Source organism: Anguilla anguilla, chromosome 13 (genome assembly GCF_013347855.1).
Source record: "Anguilla anguilla isolate fAngAng1 chromosome 13, fAngAng1.pri, whole genome shotgun sequence".
NCBI lineage: Eukaryota > Metazoa > Chordata > Actinopteri > Anguilliformes > Anguillidae > Anguilla > Anguilla anguilla.
The window spans coordinates 15,916,858-15,943,301 of NC_049213.1; the positions used below are offsets into that span (position 1 = coordinate 15,916,858).

General features: G+C 43.8%; 1 protein-coding gene across 6 annotated transcripts in view; it reads left to right on the forward strand.

Moving 5' to 3' along the window:
- The first annotated feature begins 5,195 nt into the window (after window positions 1-5,195).
- The window catches only part of plxnb1b (plexin b1b), an 87,670-nt gene continuing 66,421 nt past the window's right edge, over window positions 5,196-26,444 (forward strand). For 4 of the 6 annotated variants that reach the window (XM_035387482.1, XM_035387481.1, XM_035387484.1 and 1 more), the window contains exon 1: window positions 5,196-5,643. The gene's annotated coding sequence lies outside the window, so the exon portion shown is untranslated. Of the gene's footprint in view, window positions 5,644-5,879; window positions 6,138-26,444 lie in introns of those variants that run through there. The other 2 variants (XM_035387487.1, XM_035387486.1) reach the window with 2 other exon arrangements.

Genomic DNA, 26,444 nt, shown 5'->3' on the forward strand with positions numbered 1-26,444 from the left:
ACAGAAAATTTGTCTTTTTGGAAGCTTTGACTACCATATCAACCCTAACACTGTATCCAATGCTTATGTAGCACAGTTACAGATAAAATGAGAAAGAGAATGATATTAAGCTCATTAGAATATGACATCTTAACATTTAAAGACATCTAAAATCACCCACAGATATGAGGGTGTGTAGTTGTCGATGTTTATGCACATTATTTATACCCATGGTAATATTACAATGACAATTAAAAAAAACAATAAAATAAATATTACAGTATTTTACAAAATTGCAGAGTTTATGAAATTTTAATGTTATGAACTTTTAATGTTAGAATGTTGTAAAATAATGCAACAACAGAAAAAACAGGAACAGGAAACAGGAAAATTCACAAAAAAAACCTGTAAGAACTTGAGATTAATATCAAATTGTCTAAAAGCAGTTACACAAAGAGTATGCTTTTATTTAAAATCTTAAAATGTTCAAAGACAAGTAACTTTGATTCTTATAAAGTTGGGCATTCTACAAATAATTACTATTTGCTCTCAAATAATTAATTTAAAACCATTCAGAATGTGTATTTTAAAGTGAATGTGGATGAATTTCCCACAAGGCACTGCGGTAAACAGCCCTGTACAGTATGGGAGGGAGGAGCACAGGTCCTGTGTCCTGGGAATCAGCTGGCCTAATTTGATAGTCTGACCCACGGCCCATCTGTCTGAACGTATGACCGCACAGCTTGAGTCTGAACTGACTGTGAACGGAAATATTGATTGGGAGATTACTCCACAAGGACAGATGCGCATTTCCAATATTAGCTTTTCATGAAGCGCTGCAGGACCAATTGTATTTTGACCAGATGGGCAAGCATAAATCATCGCGATCTTTTGAAAAGAAAATGGGCGATGAAGATCGTTTCTTCATTTAAACCAAATGGACGTTAATGCTCTGCAAGTACAGGGCGAAATGATTGCTCATTATCAGAACACTGACTGCCTGAGCCTGAGCTAAACACAATGACCTACATACAAGTTCAACAAATGACTGCACTGAATCTTAATTGTAAACCTGCCATTACTGTTAAATTGAAAAGTATGTTCACGTAAAGATGGGCGGGTGAAAATATTGATCTTACAGATTTGATAAATTTGCTTGTGTGTCCATTCAGGTAGTGCATCTCATTTGACACTGACAATAATTGGCTAAAACAAAATCATAATTGGAGACACAGACACAAACAGATGACGGCATATACACACAGTACATACAGAGCCGGATTTCAAACATTTACATGAATGTCGGTGACATGTTAACACAATGACATATTCATTCATGTTCATATTGCCTTCTCTGATTCCTTTGCATAGTCCCTCCCCCCCAACCCAGGCATGAGTTGAGTTGGCTCACAAATCTGGTATTGCGAGCAGGTTCAATCATGCAACAAATAGGACAAACTGTGTCGAGTGTGTCAATCCAACAGGCGGTGGGCACAAACATCATCCAGTCATGTGACAGGGGCCCCTGTGACCTTGACCGGCGTGCCGAACAGCTGTCTGGCAGAGGGCAGCTGTGCCGCCACGTTGGGGGAGAGCAGCCGCGGTTCCATTAATCCGGCATCAATGAGACACCCTGCCCGACCTGGAGATCCATAAGTGCGTGTTTACGCAGGTGGCGCGGTGTTATGTGGGCACAGAGGCTCTGTTTCCTGTGGGCCGGGTTTTGATGGAGAGGTTGTGCAGCTTCTTTGTGAAGCTAAAGTGTGCTTAGTGTCCCTTTGTGTTATGTTTGGCCCAAGAAGTGGGCATTTGCGATATGAACAAATGAATGTGGTCTCTCCGTATGGGCTCTATACGATTTCATGGCCAGCGTGAATTTACCTTTTCTATGTATCCGAGGATTAGGAGTGGTGTAATTCTTCATAGCCTGAAATTGATATTGGAATATAATATTTCATGCAGCAGGAGAGAACAAAAGAAAATCCCCTAACAACAAATTAGTCATGTGCTTTTTATGGAGTGTTTTCCTACATGCAACAGGTCTAATTCACCATGGAGATATAGCAGTCCCAACTCCTACCAGACCCACACACACACACACACACACATGCACACACAGGCACACACATATGCACACACACAAGCACACATGCATGCAAGAACACATGCATATGCACATGTGCCCACTATGTACAAATAAGCCATATACAGGCAGCAGATTTATCAGATAGTGGCTGAGTTAAGGTTTGGGTCTTCACTAATCTGTCTGGGAAGAAATCTCCCCGAAAATACATGAAATCTGAGTCTTGATAGAGCCCAAGGTTTTGGGTTTGTAAGGGGAAGTGGGTTAAATACAGCCAATCAAACTAATGACTGAATGCAATCAAGTAGAAAATGGGAAGGACTGCACCTGCATGACCCAGTATGTAACTCTGTAAGACTTAAATTCTGCAGCACAGGGCAGTCTTACAGACACAAACAATGAAGTTGCATGAGACTTGGTCTGGCTCATAGACAGAGTTAGTTTGTATGGAACATGGAAATTACTGAACTGCAGTTTTTTACTGAGTAACACAAATGGGAAAAAAGAAAAATACCACCAGGCTAGTCTAGTGTGATGGAGAACTTGTACACAGTCCTCCAAATCAACACGAAGGAAAAAGCTGGTCCTGGATTATCATTTCCTTTTACGAGGGCCTCTCTCTCTCTCTCTCTCTCTCTCTCTCTCTCCCTCTCTCTCTCTCTCTCTCTCTCTCGCCCTCTCTCTCTCTCTCTCTCTCCCTCTCTCTCTCTCTCTCGCCCTCTCTCTCTCTCTCTCTCTCTCTCTCTCGCTCTCTCTCCCTCTCTCTCTCTCTCTCTCTCCCTCTCTCTCTCTCTCTCTCTCTCTCTCTCTCTCAGAAGTGCGGTTGATATTCCGTGTGACAGGCCGGGAGCTGGAGTGGGATGAATGGCGCAGTGTTTGGGACCTGAATGCGCTGTGCCCTGACAGACAGGCACGCTCATTCACACAACCTTCCCTGCACCTCTCTGCTGCTATGAATACAGGGCTGTCCTCAGACACAAACCAGATTAGGACCGAAGGGAACAAACAAACGCTGCCCTCTCATTTTCTCCCTCAAGCTGCCTAATTTGGTGGCTTTTTCCTCTTCTTTGGTCCGCCACATCTTTATTTTGTGTTTCTCCTCTCTTTTCTTCTGTTTTGTTCAACAGGGCAGTTTGCTTCTTTATTTCTTCTTCAGGGAGAGAGAGAGAGAGAGAGAGAGAGAGAGAGAGAGGCGAAAGAGAGGGAGGAAGAGAGAGAGGGAGAGAGAGAGAGAGAGAGAGGATGGAGGAGAGTCTGAACACAGAGGATTAATGTCTCATCTGAATGAGAAGAGAAATGAGAAGGGGCGGAGAGGGAGTAAAAAGATCTCTATTCTGGAGGGGAACCCTCCCAAGATGCCAAGTGTTTGGCATAGCTTTGTATTGATTGTGTGGTTTTTATTGACATGCGTGTCCTGTTGGTAGGAATAGCCATTAGACACTTCCTCACATAATTAATGTTAGAAGATGATGAACAAGGAACCCGGCTTCTGTTAGACAAATACATAAAACTTTCAGCACCCCAGGGATATTGCAACAATTTATGAAAAACTTGACATGGTTGAACTAAGAACAATATTTACAGATATCATTTGGCTGCTATCCCATGGCAGTAGATCAGTAGACATGTATCTATGTACCACACGGTTGCTGGGGTTGACATGAATTATAATTCCCCCTGGCACATAAAGATTACAAAGCTGAAGCAGAGGCATCTGGGTAATTTTTAGCTATTCTCTACTAAGGTATTTACTGATTAAACTTCTTTACAGTGAACTTTCAGCTGTAGTATCCGTGGAGATATGTTTTGGTCTATTATTAGGCTACTTGCCTCTTTTTTGCCGTTGTCTAGTTTTTGCACTACCAGTATACTGAAAAGGATAAACAGATTTATCTGGAATAATTATATCTTGACTGAATTTACTGACCTATTCCATGATAGCTTACATTATAAAATTTAACATGATAAGATATATCAGTCTAATTGTAAAGAACAGAACATAAATTCAGTCCATTTCACTCACAGCCTATGCAATTCAACATGTATTGCCATCAAGATTCCCACCTATGCCTCTAATTTAAACACTTTTTGTCATTTGAAAGTTTAAAAAAACTGAACTGGACAGGACAGGACAGGAGGCGTCAGTGGCACACGTATTAGTGGCTATCCATACATTAATTATCAGTACCAGTAAAGAATGTATGCTATCCCAGGATCAGCACTTTCAGTTCCAATTTAACCCCCTAAAATTTTAGCAGAATATATGAGTTCTGATCCTGGGTCAGTTTTAAAGGGAGCATGTCTACACCCTGCAATCAAGATCCCAGGTTCTGAAAATAATTCCATTACCAATATAATGCCGCAGCACCTAGTTCTGTGCACTAAATTTAGCCCAGACTTTTGGCTAGGCACCCTAAAATGGGGGAAACTATGTATAAAAAAGGCTGTAATTCCCATAATGTTTCTGCAATTCCTACATTTCCTATGAGGGTCAACTGATACAGATTTAAATACCATCAAATTAAAGGTGACAGTCTTTACTTTAATCTCATAGTCACTGTTTCATTTCTAATCAAATGTACTGGAGTACAGAAAAAAAAAAAAAAAACATAAAAAATTGTGTCACGGTCCAAATATTTTCAAGATGCACTGTATATCTACACAAAACCTATATGTAATATAGTATTATATGCATATTTAATCTGTGGGATTTCATATTGAATGCCGTTGTTATGGATTTACATTATGTAATATTTTAAGTAATAGCATAAAATCTGAGTAATACAAAAATTAACGGAACAAAATTAATCAAGAAAAAAAAATTATCCCCAGACAGGATAATATATGTTGTAAGTGTACATATAATATGAATCGGTACAGATGAAAAATAAACAAACTGTGCAAGTAGGAGAGTGGAAAGGTACATTTTGTTTGCTGTTTTTCCAACCAAAAATAGTGCACATGCTGTTTTACTGAGACCCGATTTATTTTTTCTGCCCTCGGTTCGACAAGTTCCAACGGTTGCCCCTTTAAGAGAACCGCTTGTGAGAACAACCACGGTCGATGTGGGTCCGACAGTCGTCCGAGCATTTGCGGTTCAATGTGACTTAGCCCCTTTTAAGTATTTGGAGTATCGAGGGCAGGCTCATGAGGTAATCTGTCCTACGAAACCTATTCATTCCCACCAGTGTTCGCCGGGTACATGTGATTGTGTAAAGCGCTCCAATGCAGCGTTAAAAAAAATCTAGCGAGGACTAGTTGTAGAGATGTCCGTGAATGGTACTCGATAAAATTGTCTAAGAAACAAGTTGTGCACTGCATACATTTGAAATCAGTGAAAAGAAAGTTGCGCAAATGAAAGTACATTAGGTGCTAAGACGATTTCTCTTTTGTCGATCCTGGGAACAAGTTTGCGTTTGGGAAAACAGTGCTGTCTGGATTTAAAAGTACCCGTTGCTGACAAATTGGATTAGCAAACGAACTCCCTCTGCTCAGCGACGCAGAAGGATTGCATTTGATTTTGAGGAGCTACGGTAAAAACGGGAAGGGATATATCACAGTGCGCGCTCTTCTAATACAAGGTAAGACGTATTTAAATGTAATAACTTGTTTTTTATAAAGTAATGCATTTTTCAGCCCAGTCCTCCTGCAAGCTTTGCGCTAGGTTTGTCGATGGCAAACTTATTTTTTTCTTGCAGAGCTAGCGTTATAGCTTCGTCTCCATCTCTTAAATTAAAATTTGTTCGCTGTAGCCTTTTGTTAGTTATGGTTATTTTATACGAAACGTTTTTTGCTATGTATGTTTCTTTTTAATATTTTGCACGTTTTACAAAGTAGCTAACGAGGAATGCACGGTGGTATTCGGTTGATGTTATAGAAAAGTATTGCCAGACTTTTTGAAATGAAGACTTTGCCCCCAAACCCGATTAACAAACATGAAGTAATTCACTTAAGGACGTACTAAGCGATAAATCTGTCAGTATACAGCCGTATGTGTTTTTGTTGCACTTCTACCTGTCGATAGTTAAGGTGTTGAATCAGCTGTTGTTCGGGGCAGCATTTCAACGTATTAAACGTAAGTGTACCAAACTGATTTTATTTTCTTTTTTGTGGCGATGGGGGGTGGGGTATAGGGGTGGTATGTGTATAGGCCGGTAACTTTTATTGCAGCTGGGCAGAAGGTCATTGATCCGCAGCAGGCGGGCGTCAGTGGACTGCCTGCCCAGCAGCCTGGCTAGCGTGGCTGGCCTATTCTGTCCGACAGGCGTCGTTGCATTGCAGTTAGAATTTTTCTCCCCATAACTGCATTGTCCCATCTATAGGGAACTCAGCGAAGCCCCACGCTTGGTTTGTATAAATATGCAAACAGCAAAATTCCGATAACGAAAACTCGAATAAACACAACTGATTATTAATGATAAACAAAGTGGGCAAATTACACAGTGACAGATATAGCTGAGCTTCCCCCGTCGTGATCAACCACGATTATACATTTACTAAACACATTCACGTTGCTCAGATGTAAAACAGTACTACCCTGTCTGGAAATCTTGTTAAAAGCAGATACCCCCAAAACACCAGTACATACATTCCACTCCTATGTAAAACTACACTGACGTATCTCTTGCAATATTGATATTGAAGATCTATGGCGCTATACTGCATGTGTAATTTAGATTTATTTTAGGTTGGTACTATGTTTTGTCATCTTTAATATCACTAGACATGCTTTTTAACATTTTATTTTCATAACACCTTTAGCGCAATGGGCATGGTAGGCGAATGAAATAGTTTAGGAAGTTAAGAAGTTAGAGCCACAGGTGCTACCAGTTTGGGGCAAGAACATGAACAAGGTACAAACACATTTGCACCTGAGCATTGCATGGATGAGATTATACAGATGCATTTAAATGCTTTTTCGAAATCTATTGAAATGGAAAGCCGACTTTTCAGAGATGTAGAAAACAGTATTTAATCCGATATTAGCTTTGGCATGCATTCATGTTGTGGTACTGTATTAAACACCACAAATTCATGAATGGTTTTTTTTTCTACCTTTGCTTGTCTTGTCAGCTCAGACATTATGGATTTCGGAGAGAGGGGCAATATTTCATTTAATTACAAACACAACATTTGAAATCCTTCATTTATATTTATCCCACGGCGCGCAAACAGGACTGCCGCCGTGGGCTATGCATGGCAAATTGTGGTCACTCACTCACGGACGTTTAGTCGGATGCATGCGCAGGTGGTGCCAGCTAAAATGTGTCTGCAGGAGTGAGTTGCGCCATGGATCTGGATGGTTCCGTGCTTGTTTCATTCTGGACCCTGCACACCTTACATCAACTATAGGTTCCAATTGTATTTGTTGCAAAAATCGTCCAATGGTTTGTTCCTTGCATGAGAAAATGAGGTTGGGGGCATTCTGCACTCAGATGAGGTTAAAAGAACTACATTTTAGGTCTGTGTCTTGCTGGCTATCTCAGCCGGCTTATGTTGTTTAGGGACAGTGTTCTCCGGGCCAGCGGGATCGGCATTGACAGGGTGGTTCTGAGAGCGAGTGCGATCTCGGGCTGCTCCTCCTGCCAAGGTCACCGGCTTTTCCCTTTTAATGTCCCAACACGCCTGGAACGACGGCCATCTGCCGCGTGAAGCGTTGCATCGTATGGCAGCTTAGCAGGCTAGCAAAGCTGCGAGAGCAGGAAGATGTGGTCAGTGTTTAGAGAAATGAGCTTAGCGCATGATTGTTTGCAGCGTAGCTCCCCCCCAACCCCCATACCCCCAATATTTGCGCGATGAAGCAACTGGTCTCCTAATCCGGTGAGCTCTGTTTATCAATTGAGAGGCTAGGTGAAGCCGGATTTCTTTCTCTTGTATCTCCATTGAACCAAACTGTCGCATCAGGATATGACATTCATTTCTAATCACTTGTTCACTGGGACATATTTTACAACATAAGAACCAACTTGAATCTTGTGGAAGTTTGTTTACAAATACTGAGCCGCCGGCCTTATTGCCATTGAAGGCTTTAGGTATGGGCTTCAGTGCAGAGTACCTATATTGCTAATGCCTGCGTTTAGAACGGGTTTTAAAATTTTCTTTGTGGTCAAGAACCTCTCCTTTACAGCGCAGTTAGCCACAGCCTGTTGGCATTGCTTCTTAAGGAATCGATGCTAGGTGCAGTCGGTGGAGGCTAATAGATTGAAGATCCATATAGCTTCAGTGACATGCTGCTTAATGAAAGCTATTTTTGATATGGGGCCACTGGAGATTAAGGAGGTGGAGATGTGATATTGCAGTCTAGCCTGTGGCCTAACCACAGCACCGACCAGAACAACATATCAAACTGAACTCGGTTAGGCTACATCTATTGTTTTACTCCTCTGGGGATTTCAGTTGGATGCTAATTGTTGGAAGCACATGTCCAGAGAGAAATCATTTCAGGAGTTATTGGATTTTAGAATGTGAACCAGGCTTGATTTGGCTTGATGTACTTTCTTGAAGTGGTTCCTTCTGGGAGAATGGTGCTTGCCTTTAATAGATTTGGCTCCATCTTATGAATTAAATCAGCCCTACCAACCCTTCATTTAGCTTTTAAAATGGGATTCCAACCTTGCATTCAACAATTAAATGTCATGTGATTAAATCATGAATGAACTGAAAGTCGTTGATGTGTTATAAAAAAGGATTTTTGGTCAGACTAAAATGGTACGTTGAAAGATGATCGCATCTACATCTGCTTTACAAACTTCAACTTATTACATTACATTTCTTGTTGATACATTATCCACCGCTATTTCTGGGTCATGCCGTTGATGATTTCTAAAAAGGTAATCGACAGACGGTGTTTGCTGGCTTCATATGAAAGAGCTGGCTGTGTTCCAGACTGTAGGAACCATCTTAAAAGGTTGCCATTATGATGTGTTTCAGCCCACTGCATTTGTGTCAAACCATATAGGGCAGCAACTCAACTTAATTTGCTCTTATCTGGGAGAGAAAACCCAGAGCAGAAAATACTTTTATGGATGGAGAATTCTTAGTTCTGCACATGTGTGCCCGGTCAGCTTGTGATGGTCTTCTCTGTAATGTGTTTTTATACATTAGCTTTAGTGCTCTTCTGTGCTCTTTAATGCTTGTTGTGCTTGAGTCTCCAGTTCGTGTTTCTCATGGTCTGTTTGTTTCTGTTTTATTTTAATGTTATGCACATTCTCTGTTCGAAGCGCACTAGTTTGCCTTTTTAACTTTTTCGTTTAGTGCGAAATGATCAAGTTATTTATCAAAAATATTGTTCACTTGAAATGTTGATAAATTTTAGACTGCTGTGTCAGTGTGTGTATGGGGTTCACTGATAGATTGCTAGATTTGTGGGTTGTAAGTTTGACTCTAGGCACCTCAAGTACCTGTTTGTAATGTAGCAATGTCACAGTGATGGTTCATTTTTCTCCCTTTCCCCACGTTGACCTGACATGACTGATGATAATGGAGACAGCTCCTCTAAACGGACCACTGCAGGTGAAAGGGTGCGGTTTTTTGTTTTGATGGATTGCGTTCGTATCCGCGCTCTCTGGAAAGCCGTTTAGATGTGCGGTGACCGGGGTCAGCCACTCTATCCAGCTGAAGGAGATGAACCGTTGGTGCTGCCGGTTTCAAGAGTTTATTCCCTGAAAAGCAGTTGGCCTTCGGAATCAATTTTCTATTGAAAGTCTTATTTCTGAAGTCCATAAATAAATCATCTTACTGCGGCTCCAAATTAACACACATCAGAATGATGATGATCCGTGAGGTGACTGGAGAGTTGGTGAGGAATGCCCTCTCGTTTCAATTGGGTGCCGTTTGTTACAAGTGGTTGAGTATCTGTGAATGGCCAAAGGTTACCGTTTATTGTTGCGAATGGTTAACAGTGCAGAGGAGGCTAACCCGAGAGGCTAATGGGTGAATGGAACAATGCTCACTACTGGGTACAACAGCTCTCATGTTTGATTGTGTGGCATTAGTGTTAGTTTAAACACTTTGTAGCCTAATTGGCTTGGCGGTGGTTAGTTTCTGGGTTTGCAGAGGCCACTGTTGTTCTATTAAGGGTAATAGCGTTTTGGTCCTGGTGTCCTCAGTCTTCATTGCCCGATTGCAGAGGAGATTTGGCCGTCCCCAGTTAGCATGTGGACAGGCTGTCATGGATGGCTGACGTCATGGAATCTACCAAACTGCCACCGTGCCGGTGTTAGTGATGACAGCGAGGCAGGGTCATTAATGACCCAGGCCCCGCTGCCCCCCACTGCTCCTGGTCAGAATGACACCATGTGACCACCGTGTGATGTGGGTGGCTGCCAAAACCCCTGCACAAAAGCCTCAATCATCTCTGCTTTTCTAGCGAAAGGGTTATGCTGCTAAAACAGGTTACTATATGGATTTGGTAAATGAGCATCTTTGAAACCTTTTTTTTAGATAGATACGATGCTAGTGTGCTCCCCCCACCTACTCTCTTTATAGTTGAAAGTACTTAATTTAGACTAATTATTTTGTTGGGAATCTGCCTCTCATCTCAATGGGATTTATTATTTGTCCTGGTTAAAGAGATTTTAAAGTCAATAGATGCAAGAGATTAAAAAGGCAATAAGGGTGCAAAGCACTACTGAAAAGGGCGACATTTTGGCTCTTGATAGCTTCATTTCTACCTCCTTTTCATTAAATAAGTACAAACTCCAGGATAAGAATTGGTTGTCAGGAACCATACAGCTGGGCGTGGCTTCGGTAATAAAGAGGTGTGCTCTATTTTCTCAGCTCTGACACAGGATTGGCTGACTGCTATCCTTTCTCCAAATTTCACACCTCGCATGTAATTCGTATTTGTAAAAGTCTGACCATCTGATATAATATTGATTATGTTTAAGGGAAGTGATACACAGAATTGCAGTCACAAGCACAAACTACTATAGACAATTCTGTGTGTGTTATTTGGTTGGTCTTTCAAGAAAACATGTTGAACTGAGACCAACTGGAACACAAAGCAAGCTGCTTGTAGAACGTAATGATGACCCTGGGGTAGCAGTGGATCAGAAGAGCTTGTTGTTGAGCCCTGCTCTGCTGCACTGGTTATCAGGAAGAGGTGCGGTGCAGATGCTGAAACCGAGCTGCTTATTAGTCACAAGCCACAGGTCCTCGGGGGGTATGCTGAGAATAAAGCATATGAAGACCCTGTAAGCAGGTTTACAGCAAGCAGGGGCCATTCTGTGTTTCCACCTAATCTTCTTATCTACTTACATTACTGTCTGAATACAAACAAAAGGGAGAAATGTAGAAAGTTCCTGAATGTGTATTCAATCAAGAAAATAGGGTTTGAGTTGTGGCTGCAATGACCTATCGCCTGTTCTTCTGTGCACATAGCCTATTTATTTTCTGAAACATCTTCAAGTTTTAAAAATAAAAAAATGTGATTTATGCAGTGTGGGGTCTAGAGCTTTTAGAGTTGATTCCGGACCTTGATTTCATCTAATTCTCTGGATTAAAGTTTGTGTGTCTTGGGTGCAAAACAAGGGGCAGACCATCAGATAAATGTTGATAACTCAAAAGAATACATTTGGCTTTGAAATTTTCAGAACTAAACCCTTAAGTGTTTGCTGTCCAAAAGTGGAGGGGGAGGTTGCTGAATCGTCACCTTGTTGGAAAGCAACCCCCTGGGTTTTCTGTGGGGTGTTGACACAGAAACGGTTGCTCCAGGCTCTCTCTGTCACCTTGGACAATCAAAGCCGCCACTTGTTTGGCAGGAAAGCCATGTCTGGTGCTTGCATGAACTGACCAGGCCAAGCCAGCCAGACATTTGTACCCACATACCACACTGACAGAGCCATGCGGAATCTAGCCTTGATTCTAGCTAGGCCTGGTGAACAAGGCTTGATTCGTTTTCCACACAGAACTAGGGTCCTATCAAAGGGACAGGACAAATGTGAATACCTGTAGAGATCTGCCCCTTTGAAGGCACCTGTATGCTTGGAGTTTAAAAGCTGTACTTTAGCAAAAAAAAGAAAGGTTGAATAGCTTATTGGGGGAAAATAGTTCCATTAGCTTTGTTTGGTGATGAATGCTGGATGGAGTGAGGCAGATTGCAAGTTTAGTATTGTATTGTAGACCTTTAATTGAGTTATAGGTGTGAAAAAGTGTTGTGGAAAGAAGTTGGTGCATTGTGTGGAATATTGCGCAAAATCCCCCCGCCCCTGACTATTTCTTCCTCCCAACAGCTTTAATGCTGCCTGTTGCCATTTTTGCTCACCCCTGTTGCTAGCCTCTGAATTACATGGTCAGCAGCAAATCATTATGGGCCACCACTTGGTTTTTTTCCCTCGCCATTCTCTTTCTCCTTTTTTTCCTGCTGTTTTACTTCTGTGAATATTGCTTGCTGGTGATATTTTAGGATTTATTTGTCTCTTCTGCTGTCAGTTCTCACTTGCAACTTTAAAGCACCTTGGGATTCCTATTCCTGAGATTCCTTTGCAATGAAAGGTGCCCTATAAGCAAAACAGGCTACATTTCTGTTATTTATTACTTCAGAAACAAAGTGCAGAACCAGGCATAATCAGCCCTGGGCCTGCCATCCCAGTCCCAGTTCAGTTTTCAGACCTGAGCCCAGCCGAGCGTTGGGGAAAGGGGCTGTGCCTGCACTCGGTCAGTCAGTTTGGGGTCTGTGCTTGCACTCAGGCAGTCAGTTTGGGGTCTGTGCCTGCACTCGGTCAGTCAGTTTGGGGTCTGTGCCTGCACTCGGTCAGTCAGTTTGGGGGCTGTGCATGCACTCAGTCAGTCAGTTTGGGGGCTGTGCCTGCACTCGGTCAGTCAGTTTGGGGGCTGTGCGTGCACTCGGTCAGTCAGTTTGGGGGCTGTGCCTGCACTCGGTCAGTCAGTTTGGGGTCTGTGCCTGCACTCGGTCAGTCAGTTTGGGGGCTGTGCCTGCACTCGGTCAGTCAGTTTGGGGGCTTTTGCTTGGAAGAGGTGGCGTGTGCATGACCAGCGATGCAGTAGTCTCAGGCCACATGGATCTCATGTCCCAGTTGTATCATCGGGAATGAACCGTGCGAGCGGCGCAGAGTGTTTCTCCGGTACGCAGCCAGGAGGACCTCCGAGGGGGTGTTTCTGTCTGCCAGACTCACCGAGGAGAGCTCCTCTCTGTAGGGGTGGGGGGTGGAGGGGGGGGGACAGCCTCCTTTGTCTCTTTTGTTGGGATTGGAGTTTGAAAAGGCCAGCGAACAAGAGAGGGACCCGGGCAGAGTGGGGGAGGGGAGGGGATGGGAGGGGAGGTGGGGATGGGGGGGGACTGGGGTGATGCGTGGATGATGCAGAGTGCTTCACCGATCAGTCAGTGGAGGAACAGCTGTTTCTGCATGAAGTGTGCTTTCTTGCACCCGGGGGGTGGGGGGGGGGGGGGGGGGGGGGGGGGGGGTGGGGGAGGGGGGTGTTGGGTTGGGTTGGGTTGATGCAGAGTTTTAGCCCTCAGCATTCTGAGGTCTGAAACTTGAACTAGGCCCGAGTTTGGAAGTGTCATCCTTGTGGGTCAGTGCAGTTTCAGCGCTGAACAGATAGTATACATTACATGACATTACATTAATTTAGCAGTCACTTTTAACAGACTTACAATTCTTTCCCTCCTGAACAGTCACGAAAATTAATTTATGTTAAAAGTGTCTGGGGTCAAATGGGGTAGATTTTCACTGAATGGGGCAGGTCAAATCTTTCAGCGACAGAAAGAATGGAAAAAAGAAAAAACTACCATTGAATAGTTCTTGAATTAGGCTTTTGTCGATTACAAAGCGATCCCTGGCTGGGACAGGTGGCCACTGATTTACACTGAATGGGTCTGAGTTTAGCTGCAACGGGAGCGACCGTCGGAATGCGCCACCGATGACGTAAAGTTGACTTTTGACTTTGCCGTAACAATGCACTGGAGATGGCAGTAGTCTTCTGTTTTTTTTCTTTCTTTCTATGGTGGCAGGCGAATTGGTGGGCTGCAACAGCGGTGGAATGCCAATGTTCCCGGGTTGTTGCTAGGTAGAAGCCGGGGAATCTTGGAAAACGGGCCCGTTCTTTTTCTAGAACTCACTTCTCAAGGCTGCTGCCAAGCCAGGGCAGTCACCCTGAAAACTTGGGGGTTTGGGGTGTGGGGCAACTCTTCTCTCTCTCTGGGAAAGAAAGTTGCCATGGAGAGGAAAAAAAGGGCGAACATAGGACTAGACTCTGAAAGAAGTTTGGGGAGCTGGTGAGGTGTTGCTGAAAGCCAAGTTCTTTTCTTTCTCCATGGGTGCAGATTCACCCCGATAAATCATCCCTGTTTGCCTGTGTTTTGGCGTGATTATTGTTAATGGTAAATCAAAGATGGCAGGATTTGGAAAGTTCTAGCGCTGCTGCTTACTTTCACCGGTGCGTATTAGGCTACATCATGCTGAAAAATAACATTAAAGTGAAGCAGTATGCATAATATACATTAGCATACTTAGCAATGAATTAGAAGTTGTATTGGACCTGTGGGCATTTATTTTAGTTATTCTCATTAAATGTATAAGCTCATTAACTCCCAGACACACCACGCTCTGAAGGCATTTGTGTGCTGACAAGGGGCATTTTTATGCTTTTCTTGTAAAAGAACACTTTGGTGTAAAATGGCTTATCTCCTTTATTGCGAGTTCATTGGTTAACAATCAACGTGTAAACTCCCCACGTGTTTCCTGTGATCTGTAACTTCAGACGCTTGACCGACTGACTGGGACGTACAAAAAAGCAGTTTTTTTTTTGTCATGCTGGGATGTGCTTCATGGTATCCATTTGTAAACGTGGAAAAGGGTACAGAAACATTTAGCCAGTTGTTCTTACTTGACTGCCATTTCAGGGTCTGTGACAGGGGTGAGCACTTCCATTCCCGGAGGGGTCGGTGGTATGCTGGTTTTTGTTTCCAGAATTGCCAAAACAATGCTAGTTGACTCAGGTTAGATCGCAGTAGAACCTTTCCTACAGGGACACAAAAATGTTTATTAGCTGCCTTTTGTGAGGGCATCAGTAAATTTGGCTAAAATGTCAGATCACACTTATGATTGGGCTGCTCAAATGGCAGTGCTCTGCTGTCTGTGGTTGCATATTGCATACCAGTGAATATTTGTGAAGTCTCTAGGGAGAATAGTAGAACTCTACTATTGGACCTGTCATTTATTAATGTACAGTTCAATGCAAAAGTATTGGGATGGCGACACTTTTTTTGTTGGTAGTTTTAGTTCTGTACTCAAGCAGACCAGCACATTGGATTTTAAATGAATCAATGAATATGAGGTTACAGTACAGACTGTTAGCTTTGATTTGCTGGTATTTGCATTCATTTCAGGTGATCCCTGTTGGAATTGCGGCCGTGTTTATAAATAGCCTCCCCAGATTCCCACAAATATGCTGGAGTACAGAGCCGAAACAACACATGTCACTGTCTCAATGCTTTTGCATTTAACTGTATTTATTTTTATAGTGCCTAAGCTTGATATACCGTGCGGGCGAGGACCTTTCTGTCTGGAAATAAATAAATATTTCAATAAGGCGACCTATTAATAGGAGTCAGGTCTTTCTCCCATCACAAAGCGCCGCCTTTTCTCTAATTAACTTGCCCCAAATGCATCTTTTGGAATGCAAATGAGCAGTCCGCTGAAGATCGGGTCAGGCAGGACACTTTGTGAATAGGGGAACAATTAGTCCTGGATCAAGCGATGCAGCGTTTCCATAGCAGAGTGGCATTCAGATGACGACTGGATTTGAGCTCTCAAAAAAGCTTGTAATAGGTGACGTTATGTTCGAATGAGTTAGGATCCCTATAAACAATAAACCCTTCGCGATACGGGACCCCGCCGTATAACCTTCTGTAATATCCAGGGCGCGCTCTGAAGCGCGCTGTGTGGTTGGTGTTGTTTTCCTGCCTGGGGTGAAAGTCCCCTCAGGCTGTGCTTCCTGTGCTGGCTGCAGGCCGGTAGCAGAGCCCTCCCCTGCTACTCTGGAGTGTAGAGTTCAGCTCCGGCTGCTCCGCTGCTCAGTGTGGAGTCCGGGCCGCGGGGAGATCAGAGGAGGCTGACTTCCATGTCACCGGCGGCGGGTTTGAGTGCCTACCCCCACCCCACCCCATCGCTGGGGCCCTCCCAGGTGCTTGCCGACTGATGGGTCACATGTCGGTCTGGTCTGTACCGTCCCGCAGTTTGCCTTTCATAGATTCCCTTGTCTTGATTCATTAAGTCTCACCGTCAAATAATATTATTATTATTATTATTAGTAATAATAAAGCAAAATCAGTGTGTTCCAAAATGTCCAAAAGGCATTTGTTTATGTATTTATTATGTTTGCTGAGCAGGAGTTAAGTGCTTTCCGCTGCCAGGCCCAGTTAATTCTCTCAAGTGTTCGATGGCCCCCTTGATAAAGGCCGAGGTGTTTCCTAGCAACACCCTGCCACTTGTTGCTAAGCTCACCCAGGATGCACTTCTCTTTGGAAACAGTCGTAACTGCCTGGGCCTCGGTCAGTTTTTCTTCCTTTTGGGGAAGGTGGTGCGTTTGGTTCACACCCCTGCACAGCCCCCACTAACCCCCCCACCCCCTCTTCCCGGAGCATGTGTAACTCGCTGACATGTGTGAGAGCAGGCCTGCGTAAGACTCTGCCGCGGATGAAGCCAGTCTCTGTGAGCCTGCCAGCGCTAGGCAACTTCAGTAAATAACTCCTTTTTTTATTTTATTAATGCCCAGCTCAAGTGTTTTGCTCACCAGGAATAAGCTTTTCCACCTCCACGCACCCTCTGCTGTAACCTGAGCGGGAAATGAACAGGGCCTGTGTTTCTCCCCGGCTTGTGGGACGTTGAGGACTGTGGGAGGGAAAGGGGAGTGTAGAGTTGGGGGGGGGGGGAGGGGATGGGAGGGAGAGTGGTGAAGGTACAAGTTTGGCAGTTTTTTTTTACTTCCTGAGGACTGATTACTCCCCTTCTCTGTCCTCACCTCCTGGAAACAGGTGATGTCTGACACACACACACACACACACACGTACACACACACAGTTCTCAGTACTTCATTGTACCATTGCACAAGTTATAATTCTCTTCTTCTAGCCAAAAAGGGCACAGAAATGTTCTATTGTGATTGCAGCAACTGTGCACATTTTTTTAAATTCCTTGGGTTTAAATACATGGAGATAATTTGCTCTTTAGAAGGCTGTACTATAAAATGTGAAAATCCCTTTAATCACAAACTTGATCATCACCTTCCTGTTTGCTCGTTTGTTTTTCTCCCTTTATTCTGTGGACCCCCCCTTTTCTCCTCCACGCTCTGCGTTTGCGTTAAATGTCCGTAGGTGTCAGCTCTGACTGAGCGGAACTTAGAGGAAAGGGGGGGGGGGGGGGTACCTCAGATAAGGGTCAGACACTTTGTCACCTTTGCGGCCTGTCTGTGTTCTGGCAGATAGCCCCTGATCCCAGCGGAGAAATCCCAGCTATCTAAAACACGGCCATTAACATTCCTTCCATGAAAACGTCAACAGACCCCCGGCAACCCAGAGCCCAGCAGGTGTTCATAGGCCCTGCCCAGAAAACTCCCCAGGGGCCACATACTAGAGGGAAGGGAAAATGTGTCTTTTTCTTTTGTGTGTGTGTGCGTGTGTGTTTTTGCAGGCTGTGCTTGGTAATGACCATTCAATTTTTAACTTTTCCTAAAACTGTTCAACTTTTTAGATATACCCTAACGCCTTCCTCACCCCCCGTGGACAGGACTCATTTTTCTCTTGTCGGTATCAAAGACATTATGTAAGTGTCCAAAATGTGCCCTTTGACCTTTTCGTGAAGAACGTACAGTACTCTGCCTCAGTGTAAAGTTCTTCCCCGCGCCGTCTGCAGTCCGGGTGAAATCCTAGCTTGGTGACGCCTGGAAGTCGGACATCGAGCGTCGTCCGGAGCACGAGCGTGTCACGCTCTAGGCCGGCTAACTGGTGTGCAGCGAACCTCCGTTCCGTCCGCACGAGCGAAAGTGAGGCAGTGGAATTCCTCGTCGGCGGAATTGAGTGCGTGATCAAATGAGAGCCAGATGAGTATTTCTACACAACTGACAATGGGATTAGAGGAGGATTAGCGGTATCTGGGGGGAAAGCACATTGCTTTTCCAGCCCGGTTTCTCACCCTGTTCCCTCTTCTTTTGATTGGCTGTGGGAGGGTGGGTTGGGTGGATGGTAAACGGATCTTAATAATCTCCTTTCTTATGTATACGGGCATAATAATGACTGAATCAGCTCTTCATGGCCAATGCTTGTATCCAGAGTCTCATCCTTATTGAAATTTGCAGCCAAAACTGATACAATTAGCCTAGCTGTTTTAACTAAGCAGCTTTGTGTGTGTATTTATTTGTGCAGATGCCCACCTCTTACCAAATCCTTTTTATTAACCGTGATGTTTTGAGAGGAAAAGTTCATGTTTACAATCAGATTAGATTTAGAAATGTAAAAGTTGTTTTAAATAGTTATGCATTTGAAAAAATATTTATCCAGGCCTAGGTGTTGGTGTTTGTGGTCAAAAGAAATACAGGGTATTGCAGTAGCAGTCTAATTGAGTGCCATAATCACTAATGTTTACCCCTAGTCTATTGACTCCACTGAGTGAATTACTTTTACTTTTTATATCACTGTCACAGCTGTAACTAGTGATATAACTTCCTTAAATTATCATGACCTCATACGTTTTTACAACTCCGATAGCAGTCCCAAGGCAGCAGTGAGCGGTCTAATTCACCACTGTGTTACCACCTCATGATTCTACCTCGGTGTACTCTCGAATGTGTGAAGAGACCAAAAAAATGTGCAGTAAGAAGAACATTACTGGAAGACAAAGTTTTTAATACCAAAATAAACCGCTCAGGAAAAGCTGCTCGTTTTGGTGAAGTCATTTTTGTTGTTGACTTTAGTATTTTATGTAGTGTTTATCGACAGATAGCTAATGCTTATTGTGTTTGAGGCGGCATCATGTCGGAATGTTGCAACATTTTCTGGGGGGAGAATGCAATATTCTTGTGAAGACGTGTTTTGTCTTTTACTTGCTTGTATGCGTAACAAGATGCCGTTTCAAAGGCTGTGATCCCATACGCACTAACGATAAGCTCCTTGTTTAATTCCATTATCAGAGCTGCACACCAGGAATTCCTAATTAGGCCGTGTCTGGACCGAATGCCAGAAAGGACAGGATCAAGGTGACTGTGATCCGCGAAAAGGACATCATCTGACTGAAACAACATAAAAGAGCGGATTCCACTCAATGTACTCACACATAAAGAAAGGGGGGAAAAAAGTTGTACATTTTCCTCACAAAATTCCTTTATTGGATTAATATAGGCTAATCAAATGTAGGGAAACTGCGGATGCTGCGAAGAGAACAAAACGTATTTTGAATGTTAAGTCAGGCGGTAGACTGAATATTAAATGACGATATCAAAATGGTTGCCACTTCAGCATGAAATGCGCCTGAAGAGGGTGTGTTGGAAGTGATGTTCTTATGAACAGGGTTCAGTCTGAGACTGCGCACTGCGCTAAGCAGGTTAACACCCCAAACAGGGTGAATTCCATGGGAATGAGAATCGCTGGCATCCCTGCGTGGAAGCCGTGCGCTTTAGAGTGGGTGGCCTCCCTGCGTCTAAAGCTGGCCCGATTAAGAGGTGCGTAGCCTTCCTGGAAATCCCTCTCCCCCGAATCAAACAAAGCCTCGTTAACGCACGTCGGCCTTCGGTTCCCGCCCGCATCGTTAAAAAATAGCGTGTCATGACAGGACACTTGTTCCTCGCTCTTGCTTACCCCGGTTTTGTCACGCGGGATATTCTGGAAGGTCTCGGTTGTTTACGCCGACGGCGTAATATTTGGGTGCAGACGATAGCAGGGTATTTCGGTGTGCATTTTGGGTTTGTGTCGTTCAGTGGCACGTACATCCACCCCCCCCCCCCTTTCCCTAGGTGGAAAACCTGCGGCTTTTAAAATCGGTTTGAAAATTCTGTCCTGATCCAAAGCCGCCCCCCCCCCCCGTACCCCCCGGGCCTTCTGACCCCAGCAGATATGATTTAAGATGGATGTGTACTGTACATGACCTCCCCACCCAAGCTTATATGATTCATGCTGAATGTACACCGCAGGAACGTTTTAACAAGTAGCAGATGAGGATGATCTGGTAGCTGGGGGGGGGCAAGGGGGGCAGCAGGACCCAAATCCACGGGCTGCACGGCGCACGCAGTCTTCAGGGGTAAAGCTAGCAGAGCTGCTGCCTCTCCACGGAGGTTCTGTGAAGGGTCCAAGCTCCGACGGTCACTGCGTGGGCAGAGGACATTCCTTGTGTTCAGGGGTTAGCCTAAAAAATGTTAAAAAGCGGGTTGAAAATAAAAGCGCGCTCGAACACCCTTGCGTATTTCAGGGGCTGAACAGCGACTGAAGTGTTATATTTTTCCCGCCTCTATTCCTGGCCTGATGTGTATGTAGACATTTCTGCACAGAGGGGTGTGTGTGTGTGTGTGCGCTTTCTTCCTGAGAGTTGCTTTTGTTTATTTGTTTTTGATTGTCTTCAATGATAAGAGGATCAAATATCCCAAAATGAAGGATGGTTACAACTTTTATGTGTGCGTGCGTGCGTGCGTGCGCATCATTTTTGATCTTAGTTTGTTCGTGTGACACGGCATCTTGCACTAGTTGTTTGGTGTGCGTTTGTTTTTTCTCTGTTATCATGTAATGATGACCACTAAGCCTACATTGTTTTCTGGGGTGTTTGAGTGCTGATCGCCTCTATTGACGCGGTTTATAGTACATTGAGTCTTTCGCACAGTTAAACCACCCCACCCCCCGCTAGTCTGATTGGGCTTTGCACGGCCATGGTGGGTATCTGCAGGCTCAATGACCCTGTCGGCTTGTATCAAGTCTGTGTGTAAATCTGTTCCCATCGACCGGGCTCCATCGATCGATCAACCAGCAATGTGCCCCAGATAGCTAAATCTGTATCCTCCCCCTTCTTCCTGTCCATCCGGGGGGGGGGGGGGGGGGGGGGGAGTGGGGGGGTGCAGCCTATGCTGCTCTGTCCAACTTTTATTTATTTATTTATTTATTTATGTTTTAAAGCCATACGGCTGGTTTTGGGTTGAATCCCTTTCCAGGATTACCGCTCTCGTACAGCTACTCGGCTGTGGGGAAGAACAAAGACAAAATGCGAAACGTGTCTTTAGTCTGAGTGTGAACGTGTGTGAGGGGACAGGGTTGTGGATAGATGTGTCGTAGCTTTGTGCACCGATCCACTGCTCTCAGGCCCCGGACTCTCGCTTAATTAAAATGGCCGGCCTGTTCCCCTGGGGTTCTCCCTCATTTTCCGGTGCTCCTTAATGACCAGGGCTCTGGAATCCATATTTGATCCTGGCGCCCCACGTTGAGCTACTACGTGGTGTAGCTTTATAATACAAGCTTGCCGCTCTTTACTAGATGATGTGATTGAGAAACGGCTTGGGTCACTTCAGTCTTTCCGCAATTTGCTTGGCCCATGAGTGTGTAACATTTATGAAAAACTGTTTCTTCGGTTTTCAATTCATAGAAAACTTTTTTGTATTAGTTTTGTGTATTACCGTTAACCATTTGTGGCTGTTTATCTTGACTTAACAATTTTAAAGACAACAAATATTTATAATTGCAGGTTTCTAACAGAAGAATGGTGGTCAATCCCAAAAATGGGGGCCATTTTATTTTACCTTTTTTACAGAAAATGGAAAGGGCTGAAAATATGGCAGCTGACGTGAGCCAAGTAAACACTGTTGCAGCTAGGCTAGCGTGTTTTGCATTTGATGGGATGCTGTTTTGAAGGCACTGGGGGCAGCCTGACTTGTCAGGAGAAAGGACATTGTAGCGTGTGCATGGGATGTGCCCAGCTAGATGGAAAAGTGCATGCATAGTATGAAGTTTTCACTGAGTTAACTGTCACTGTGATTCTTGCTCTGTCACTGACTCCAAGTGTGTTTATTATCCTTTTCTGTGGATATTGCCACTGTTCTAATCCTACTGAATGAATGTTATATATTAGCGCTATTGTTCTCTTACTCTTAGTGAGTTGTGGGGTGTTCCAAGTCAGCTTTGACTAACGCTATTAAACTTCTAAGTGATAAACATTTAGCCTATATATTTTTCCCATTTTCAGTCCAGCGGTGAGCCAGCACTACTATAATATTTTCAGTGTTATATGGTAACTGCTGCTGTGTTCGCAAAGGCAAGATGGCATGAATTATGTTTTCAATTATGTGCGCTTGAAGTAGCGAGCCAGTCAACCTTTATGGGTTTTACAGTGAAGTACGGCTCTGCACATATTCACAGAGCACCAGTTCCTCCAATACTCGACTGCTGAACTGTAATGGCTTCTTGAAGCTTCTCCTTAGGGTGATGTTGTGGGTGGTATGTACACTGTATTCAGCACTGCCATATTTATGTCATTGACAGTGATTGAAAAATCATTTGGCAGGGGACCCTTTGTGTGGAGGAAAATAAGTTCTGTCTTCCCCAGGTTGAACTTGAGGTGGTGGATGGACATCCAGGCTCAATGTCAGCAGTGTCAGCCAAGCATACTGAGATGCGTACGTGAAAGTGGGTGTCAGAGGGAGAAAATGAGAGAAAAAAGTTGTCATCAGCATAGCAATGATGTGACATGTCGTGAGCAGTGGTAACTGCACCAGGAGATTTATTGTAAAGAGAGAACAGGAGAGGACCAAGCACCAACCCCTGTGGAACACCAGTCATGAGGGGGCAGGGGGAAGGATTACATATCCGCTCCAGGCCACCTGATAGGATCAGCAAGCCATGCATGGGTGGAGCCTAAGGGATGAGAGGAGGGATCCGGTGGTTCACAGTGTTGGCCGCGGCAGATCAAGCAGGGTGAGGATGGTTACTTCACCGAGTGAAGGGTCTCTGTGACTGGGAGGAGGACAGTCTCAGTGGAATGGCTACACTGGAAACCTGACTAGTTGAGGTTGAGGAGGTTATTCTGTTGCAAAAGGAGAGACACTTGATTGCAGACTGTGCTTTCAGGAGTTTTGGATAACAATGAGGAGTGAGACAGGTTGTAGGCTACATTCCTACAGTTTTGATGATCACTGCAGTCTCGTCTTCCTGTTCTTAGCTGACAGAAGTGGAACCTGGAGTGGTTTTCAGATGGTTTTCGTCCTCTGACTTCTATCTTTAACAAGGTGTTTTTGCCCTCAGAACCACTGCTCACTGGATGTTTTTTGTTTATCACACCGTTCTCTGTAAGCTCGAAAAGAGCAGCTGTTTCTGAGACATTGAAACCACCACATCTGGCACCACCAGTCATACCATGCCCATTCTAATGTTTGGTCAAACAACAACTAAATCTCTTCACCATGTCTGCAAGCTTTCCCAACTGTCCTACAGCCACATGATTCACTGTTTGGAGGAACAGGCTATTTACTTTAAAGAGCAGGTGTACCTAATAAATTAGCCAATGAGTGTATGTGTATGAGAATAATTCTGCAAACAAAACTGTTAGTTTATTTGTGTAGGCTTTGCTTTGGGCTGAAACATGGTGGATGGCTGTTTTTCTGGGGCTTGTGTTTGTAAAAAGCTAGAGATGTCAGATGAAATCTTCCAGATGATTTTATTGAACTTGAAATATAAGAAAGTCCTCCATAATGCTCTCAGACCTCTGGTTTCTGCTGCCCTGTCTGTCGGCCTCATATGCCTCATATAATTGTAATTAAGTATCAAACCTGACCTTGGAGTCCTGGAAAGTTTTGATCATACTCCCTGGTAAGCAAAGAAATGAGATCTTGACAAGCAGAGCTTGCCGCTAACCCCGAGCCCACCCAGCTGTCAAAGACTCAAAGCTGTAATCATGAATCTAGTTAATACACGCAAATATCGCATTGTTACATTGCACTTTTTTAGTTATGTAATCCCAGCTTTAAGAAAATCAAAGAGAATCAGTCTATCCTACGGCCTAGCGTAGTATAAAGTTGATACACACATTTTTACAGTCGAAAGAGATGGTTGATCCTGATGGCCACTTTACCATTTAAATATATATACAGACGTTACCTGTATCCAGCGCATGTTTTTTTGTCGAACTGAGTTTTATTAAGCACACAAAGGAATGACTGAAAAAACAAAAAAAAGATTGTTTTCCGGTGCTCTTGTGTGTAATAAACTACCGAGTGCATCTGTGACTCTGTATAGGCTAGTTCTGTTTCTCATTGCCATCACAAACAGATTTCTCTAGGCTGTACAGAAACCTTTTAAACCTTTTGCAGCCAACGTACAACGGCAGGGGTTCCGAAGTGGTTAATGTTTGACACTGATCCAACGCCCAACCACAGTGCTGCAATGCTGTAGATATTTTACACATTACTACATGGAAACGTGTCTGAACTGTAGCCGAAGATCACAGCGTTAGCAAAGATGTGAAAAATGTATTCAATATATCATGTATGGAATATGGAAAGCACGTTCATAAAATATTCTTGGAAGGGGAATTGGTTTGTACTGTGTTTTTTTTTCTCATTTTTTTCTTTCTCTCTGTGGACTGTCCGGCTCCTCCCTAGGGCCCCTTCAGACCCATATTAGAGAAGGGATTACTGCCACCTGGAAGAGAAAGTAATCCCGAATGAAGACGCTGCAACAGGGACTTGTCAGAAGTGAATGATTTAGACCTATATTTAAAAATGTATCACGTTCGGCTTCTGGTATTGATAGAAAGTCTGCAAGCGCTTTGACTGGATACCCCAAAACCCCCCCCCCCCCCCAACTCTGCTGTATGAGAAAAATCTGCCCCTTTTGAAGAGGTTTCTAAGGTAAGTGTTAAATAACATTTTCTGAAGTAGTGTGTGGAGCCAAAAATCCCTCTTGAGTCAATGAAAGTGCATATGGAAACATGGCTTTGGATTTTGTAAGGAGGAACCCTTTGCAAGGGCCTAAATCCTAAAATTGCAGTGTGAATACACTTGCCAGTCAACGGGAGTGACTGGTACAAAATGGATTCCTCAGACTCAGCTGCCTGCATGGAGAATAACCTGGAACAACTCTGTCACAGAACAATTCCAACAATGACTTCTTCCAGTGATGGCTTTGCCAGCTGGTTTGATCAGATCATACTATAGTATATTTTTTGTTATATATATTAATAAATCGGTCCATTAAATAAATTAATTTCCATGCTGAGACAGGAGAAAGATTGCTGAATTCAATCAACTCTAGTGTAAAATAGACTGTGCTAGTGTGCTTATCCAGATAATGGGAATTATTAAGGTTGTACTTTTTTGGGGGGGATGTGTGTGTCTCACACGCTTACACAAACAGGCACAAGCAGGTACTAACACACAAACGTGCAAGCATGCACAATCACGCAACTATTTTTAACAAATTTAACAAAGCACAATCAAAGAAACTCCTACAATTATCTCTCGACTTTTAGATGGTAAAATATATCCATATCTCTGTCTAAAGGACTGGTGCTCCAAATTGCTTCAAGGAGATTTTTCTTTCCTCTCTAACACACTTATCTCTCCTGCACGTGGTGTTGATGTCTCCTATGCTACCTCTGGAAGTGGTTTCAGGTCGTGGCAATCCAATTTGCAACCGCTAACATCTATCTAGCTTTTCGAGAAAATGTGGAGTTGTAATGCGATTTGGTGTGAAAGTGTTAGCGGAGAGAGTTAGAGGCTGACAGGGATGAGAGGGACTGTGGAGCCTGGCGAAGGGTGGAACCAGGGAGGGGGAGGGGGGCTGGGGGGAGGGGGAGGGATATCGGCAGCATGTAGAACTCTGACCTTTCACAGTTTGAGTAAAATAAGCGTTGGTAATGAAAGCAGGCAGATGAACAGCAGCTGACAGTACTGTCACACTGTGGAGACCTACACACACGCACACACTCACGCACGCACACACGTACCACACATGCACACACACACTCACACACATGCGCACACACACACATGCAGACATCAAGACAGAAATTAAATAAGCAATTTAAGTTCTGTCTTGATGAGTCCATTTCTTAGACTAAATAAAGTTTTCAGATTCAGTAGTTGGGAAAATGTAGTTTAATATAGCCTACCTCTTTCAAAAAAACAAGGAAAGAGCATGTTGAAATTTTGAAACAAACTGACAACTTTTAGCATCTGAGAAATCATTCAAAGTATGATCATTCATGCTGGACCAAGTGGGCTGTGAATGTGAATGTGTTTGATCCTATACAGAATCGCTGGGCCTATGCTCTTCAACTCCTTTGTGTAGTACATTGACAGTTGTTTGTGGAGATCTAGGGCTCCTAACATAATACAACCTGCATTTCAGATGGTAATCGTGAAGTTAAGTAGTAATCAGGGTGGAGCCCCTAGGCAC